This window comes from Temnothorax longispinosus, chromosome 1 (genome assembly GCF_030848805.1).
Source record: "Temnothorax longispinosus isolate EJ_2023e chromosome 1, Tlon_JGU_v1, whole genome shotgun sequence".
NCBI classification, from domain to species: domain Eukaryota; kingdom Metazoa; phylum Arthropoda; class Insecta; order Hymenoptera; family Formicidae; genus Temnothorax; species Temnothorax longispinosus.
This window is the reverse complement of record NC_092358.1, coordinates 12735307-12742242: the sequence shown is the minus strand read 5'-3', so window position 1 is coordinate 12742242 and position 6936 is coordinate 12735307. Positions and strand designations below refer to the sequence as shown.

The window sequence follows — 6936 nt, the reverse complement described above, 5'->3', positions numbered from 1 at the left end:
CAACGCGGCACCGCGGTAACCAATCACCATCTGCCTTTCCGTACTACTTTCAAAAGTAGAACGGAAAGGCAAGACGGTAATTGGTTACCGCGGTGCCGCGTTGCCGCAATGCCGCGCTGCCGCGTCCTGTGTGCAGGAGCCATAAGACTCCATAGACGCGGAAACGCCGTGCGGTAGAGTGCATTGACCAATCAGAAGGCTGCCGCAAGTCGCCTGCGGCAAAATCAAAATTTGTGATTGGTCAACGCACTCTGCCGCATGGCGTTTCCGCGTCTATGGAGTCTTAGCATAAAAAATACATAAGCATAGTGTATGTAGATTGAAAATTCAGAAGCCATAGCAATATGCAGACACCATAGCGCATGCGCATATGACTTCTGCATTCGTGCTCTCCTGCAATTTTATGTGCTTCCACCTTGCGGGGAGCACACACTTCTGCACAACGCATAAGGCTGCGGTCACATGATGCGTCATGCGTGATGCGGGATAGGCGTCCGTCATAGCAACAACCAATCAGAGCTATCCCGCATAACGCATCACGCTTGATTTTCGTTCGCCCTGGCCTGCGTTCTGAAACCTTACTCGAGTTAACTCTAGTTAACTCGAGGCGTTCAGAAATGCCGAGTTGACCCCATAGACTTATATAGATAGACCGGCCCCTGCCGTAAGAGCACGCGTAGGAAGATAGACGGTGCAGACATAGCCCGTGGATATGGTCCTCTCTCTTTCTTCTGATCGCTTGGTGGGGATAGAAGTCTAGACTAGTGGGGACTAGTAGGGAATAGGGATGGGGGAAACGCACACATTGCTCGTCAGTAGATGAAAGGCAGATGGAGGGGAGAATAATGGCAAAAACATGCTGTATCTGTATGAAAGACCTTGGTATGACGGAAGATGTCTTTTTATCGGTAAATATTCAATGTATATTATATTACATTATAGAATAAAGTTAACCCAAAAAAAAAACAACTGTTTTTCATATGTCTCCTCCGTGAGATTTGCAAGTAAAAATATTTATTCAAAACATTTTCTGCACATGCAAAAGAATATTTGGAGATTGTCGTTCTTTATTATATGAAAATAGTAAAATGTCAAAATGTCTTAAAAGATTTGAAGGTTATAATAACGATAAAGCTTGTTATGTGAAAAAAAAAATTGTAAACTTATTTAGAACAATACAATTATAGATTCTGCTTTACGTAAACTGAAATGTACTGTAAATGTGTTTAAAAATGCCTTTTCCAACATATGCATGCGTTAGATTAGATTGTACGCGTAAATATTGCATTATGTTGGTTGTTATATGTTGAAAGCAATCGGAATACACTTACTAAATATAATTTAAGTAATTATATGGTAATCATTAAATAAAAAAGCAGAGGAGTGCATAACTCTTGAAAATTTGCAAATGATAGACAAAAATATTATAGATTACACTAACTATATTCAGGGTAAAACTGAAGGAGAGCTCCCTCCTCACCGATTTCGATGAAATTAGGCTTAATCGATTCGTTTTTGCACAAAACGAATGAATCTGACAGAAAAAAGCCCCGCTCGGCCCCGCGAAGCGAGATATTAACTGTTAAAGTTGACGACTATCAGGTTATGAGACCTGTCATACCGACGCGATGTAGCGACCACGAACATGCCCTGCGGCCACATGCGCATGCTCCGTAGCCGCACGCGCATGCAAAAGAAGGTCACGTGACAACTGTCTGTTTGGTAAGTACATATTTATGTGTACTTTTCACATACCAACTATTCTCTGCTTTAACAAATTATTTATGTTTTGTTAACTTAAACGCTTAATAACTGTAACAGAAATAATTTGTTAAAGCAGAGAATAGTTGGTATATGAAAAATACATGTAAATATGAACTTTTCATATACCAACTATTCTCTGCTTTAACAATTTTATTTCTGTTTCGTTAACTTCAACACTTAATATCTGTAACATAAATAATTTGTTAAAGCAGAGAATAGTTGATATATGAAAAGTAAATATTTATGTGTACTTTTCACATACCAACTATTCTCTGCTTTAACAAATTATTTATGTTTTGTTAACTTAAACGCTTAATAACTGTAACAGAAATAATTTGTTAAAGCAGAGAATAGTTGGTATATGAAAAATACATGTAAATATGAACTTTTCATATACCAACAATTCTCTGCTTTAACAATTTTCGGTATAGTTAAACGGCCTGACTGGCAAGTTTTATTAAGTATATCACAACGACGTTTCATATAATATGTCATTGAGGTTGAGCGCTCAAGTACATCACGTGACCACGGGACATGCGCGCATGTGGTCGCGGAGCATGTCCGTAGTCGCTACATCGCGTCGGTATGACAGGTCTCATAACCTGATAGTCGTCAACTTTAACAGTTAATATCTCGCGTCGCGGGGCCGAGCGGGGCTTTTTTCTGCCAGATTCATTCGTTTTGTGCAAAAACGAATCGATTAAGCCTAATTTCATCGAAATCGGTGAGGAGGGAGCTCTCCTTCAGTTTTACCATATTCAGTCATTACAAATAGTCGATAAGAAGACTGGTGAACGTATACCCATTTTGCAAAGTAAAAAAAGAGTCGGTTTTTGGGGTTTTATTGTAGGCATGAATAGCGCGTTACATGTAGCAAAATATTTATTTGAAAGAAAACTTATTACATATTTACTAACATATAAAATGTCTCAGGATCACATAGAGACATTTTTTTCAAGTATAAGAAGAATGGGAGGATTTAATAATAATCCGACTTGTCTCCAATTCAAAAGGTCATATAAGAAATTGATGACCCATGTTCATGCAATAGTACCAGAAGAAGGAAATTGTACCGTCCAAGATGAAACCCACATTCTTAAACTTGAAATAGAAACAAACAACGCGGATGAATTATTAGTTGATAACATTTTGACATTGTCTGATCATGATTATGAGTCCTCAAATAGTTGGTGCTGGAATGAATACAATTCAGAAGTTGTAACTTACATAGCTGGAGTTGTGGTTAAAAGTATTAAGGATAAAATTAAATGTGATATGTGTCGCCAAAGTTTAGAGATTAAGGTAACCAAATCTTTATTATTAAGAATAAAAAATAGGGGAGGATTATTATTTCCTAGTGATTCAGTTATTAAAATTTGTAAAGTTGCTGAGCGTGTTCTTAGACAACATAAAAATCTATTTACAGTTAAAAATTTAATGAATAGTTTTATATATAGCGCAAAACGTTTGTTACCTAATGATATATTTAGTTATTTAGATGATTTTATCCAAATAACATATGTGTTGATACTCATAAATCTGAATTAGTACATCAGGTTTTGCATAAATATTTTAACATAAGATTACACCACAAAGCTAAAAACAGTATAACAGATATAAAAAGAATAAGAAGTTTTCATAATCGATTAGTTATATTTGCTAATCAATAATTTCTTATATAAGTTTAAATATATAATTTTTAATACCACGTTAATAGCGTTTTTACAGAAAAACATACATTTTTAATATAAAATATTTACATTTAAAAAAGTAGTTTTATGTTTTATGTTTTATGTTTTATATTTTATGTTTATATAAAATATTCTTTAATATAAAAAGTATGTTTTTATATGTTTATATATACAAGATATGACGTCATATGTTTATGAAAGAAAGTTAATATGAATAAAACATTCAGAAACGTGCAAATTGCTTTTTTATTTAATAATTACCATATAATTACTTAAATTATATTTAGTAAGTGTATTCCGATTGCTTTCAACATATAACAACCAACATAATGCAATATTTACGCGTACAATCTAATCTAACGCATGCATATGTTGGAAAAGGCATTTTTAAACACATTTACAGTACATTTCAGTTTACGTAAAGCAGAATCTATAATTGTATTGTTCTAAATAAGTTTACAATTTTTTTTTCACATAACAAGCTTTATCGTTATTATAACCTTCAAATCTTTTAAGACATTTTGACATTTTACTATTTTCATATAATAAAGAACGACAATCTCCAAATATTCTTTTGCATGTGCAGAAAATGTTTTGAATAAATATTTTTACTTGCAAATCTCACGGAGGAGACATATGAAAAACAGTTGTTTTTTTGGGTTAACTTTATTCTATAATGTAATATAATATACATTGAATATTTACCGATAAAAAGTCACATCTTCCGTCATACCAAGGTCTTTCATACAGATACAGCATGTTTTTGCCATTATTCTCCCCTCCATCTGCCTTTCATCTACTGACGAGCAATGTGTGCGTTTCCCCCATCCCTATTCCCTACTAGTCCCCACTAGTCTAGACTTCTATCCCCACCAAGCGATCAGAAGAAAGAGAGAGGACCATATCCACGGGCTATGTCTGCACCGTCTATCTTCCTACGCGTGCTCTTACGGCAGGGGCCGGTCTATCTATATAAGTCTATGGTTGACCCATTTGTGGCGTTCAGAAACACGCTTGAGTCAACTCTCGAGTTAACTATTTCTACCCACGTCGAGGAGGTAGGTAGAAATTACTCGACATGCGCACATATATAGATTCCGTCACATAAGGGGCACATAACGCATGTTCTCGAAACACGCCTTTTTTAGGTTAAAGTTATTCACAAGAACCGGCGAACAAAAAGGGATACGTTTCGTTTCGACATTGAGCTTCAACGATTTTCATACTTTCGTGCAATTAATAGTTTGAAATTGAAAATTGAGAAAAATGTCTGAAAACAGACAAGAAATCGTATTTGTGACAGATAAAAAAGGAAATAAAATTTTCAACAAGGACAGGTTAGTCCTCGTTCAAAATACGGCAAGTAAGTTGACATAGAAACTGATAGAGATTAACAGAATTACTTTCATATCGATGGATTGTAATAGAAAAAAGACATTTTAAGTCTGTATGAGCATAGATGACTATATAGGCGAATTAGCTTTAGACTATCGATATTATATAAAATTCAATTATTAATTAACCGTACCTTAATAATTGTAATAGCAAATTGTTTGCAACTGTGACTGAAAACAGTATCAGTGGATTTATATGGTGAATCTCTTATAAATCTCTTTGAAATTATATATCTCTTATATATCTCTTTGAAATTTTTCCGCACTACACTTTATTATAGAGAGTCTCTAATGATTAGAGGCTCTCTACTTCATTATTCTAACAATAATTAGCGGCTTGAGCAGCGATTTGTGCTATTACAAAAGAAATTGCTCGTTTGATACGGACACTATTTTCCTGATGCGCTGCCATATTTTCACTCATATTCAATGCTTGATGAGAGAGCGCCATGTTAACCCGTGATGTTACTTTCGTCGTCCATAAACGACAGTAACCCGAAATCAACTCTAAAGCCCCTTGTACAATGCCAGGCAACAGGCAATAGGAACAGGAAATAACCAAAAAATCGTTAATTACAACCTAAAAAATTCAAATGCTATGATTGGTTGGCAATAGGCAATAGGCACAGAATTTCCAACGTGACGGAAACTCTGTGTCTATTGCCTGTGTCACTGTTTATTCTGCATTTATACATGATTTCTGATTTCTATTCCCTGTTCCTATTGCCTGTTGCCTGGCATTGTGCAAGGGGCTTAACTCTACTCCTACTCTACCTGGGTAAAAGTTTCTGAACGCAGGTCTGTGCACATGGTACGGGAAAAGGGGGTTATGACGCGTTCATGTAAAAACATAAATTAAAAAATAATTCTTTTTAGACGATATTTTATTGATTCGCGAAATGTATAATACTCTTCAATATTAATTTTACCTTTGTCTTTACATTATTAAAAACTTCGTCAATACAATTTACAACTTGAAAAAATATTTTTAAATTCTGTAACCGAATTTTTGGCTAAATTCCGTACCATGTGCACAGGGCGGACGAAAATCAAGCGGGATGCGTTATGCAGGATAGCTCTGATTAGGTGTTGCTATGACGGACGCCTATCCCGCATCACGCATGACGCATCATGTGACCGCAGCCTAAGGGTGTTGTCACATGGCAGTCAGAAATTCGGAAAACGGAATCTCGGAAAAGTAACGGAGAGGGGGTCAACCAAATCAGAGTCAGCTCGATTGGTGCGATTTTTCAAGGGCCGGGCTCCCCATGGAACGACTTTTACGGAAAACTAAATGGCATTCTAACCTTAACATATTTTTAAATTAAAGAAATTTCTATATAATTTTAGAGTATAATAAAAAATACGTCGAAACTTTATTTTTTAATAGACTCTACTACTACGGTAAGTATCTTTTTTCTTCTAAAACAATAAAAATAATTTTTTTAATTTTTACTTATTCCGGAAATATCAGTCCATGGGGAGCCCAGTCACAAAAATTTCGGACTGACAAGTCCGCAATTTTTGTATGTCCAGTATATGTACATTAACTATTTATGTATTTAAAATTTGTGTATTTATATTATTTTGTAGAGATAGAGATCATGAAATGGAAAAAAATTAAAACTTTTAACGAAAGAAGTTATTAAATGCATTTAAGGGTGCCTCCCCTGCAAGACGGAATCTCGGAAAACGGAATCTCGGAATCATTCTGATTGGTTAGTCCCATGAGGCTATTGGTTAGCCTCATGGGACTAACCAATCAGAATGATTCCGAGATTCCGTCCTGCATGGGGAGGCACCCTAATAACTTCTGATCCCCTCTCCGTTAAGGTGGAAGCACATAAAATTACAGGAGCCATGAGCAGAATGCAGAATTCATACGCGCATGCGCTATGGTATCTGCATTCTGCCCATGGCTTCTGAATTTTCAATCTACATACACTTATGCTTATGTATTTTTATGTAGATTGAAAATTCAGAAGCCACAGCCATGGGCAGAATACAGGCAGATACCATAGCGCATGCGCATATGGCTTCTGCGTTTTGCTCATGGCTCCTGCAATTTTATGTGCTTTTACCTTTAC

At 35.6% G+C, this 6936-nt stretch overlaps 1 long non-coding RNA gene across 1 annotated transcript; it reads right to left on the bottom strand.

Moving 5' to 3' along the window:
• Window positions 1–2820: 2820 nt before the first annotated feature.
• On the bottom strand, window positions 2821–4279 carry LOC139811316 (uncharacterized). Its single transcript, XR_011731602.1, has 3 exons — window positions 4161–4279; window positions 3239–3360; window positions 2821–2957 (listed from the first exon to the last, which is right to left on the bottom strand). It is a non-coding gene; the product is annotated as an uncharacterized lncRNA (long non-coding RNA).
• Between the last annotated feature and the right edge of the window lie 2657 nt (window positions 4280–6936).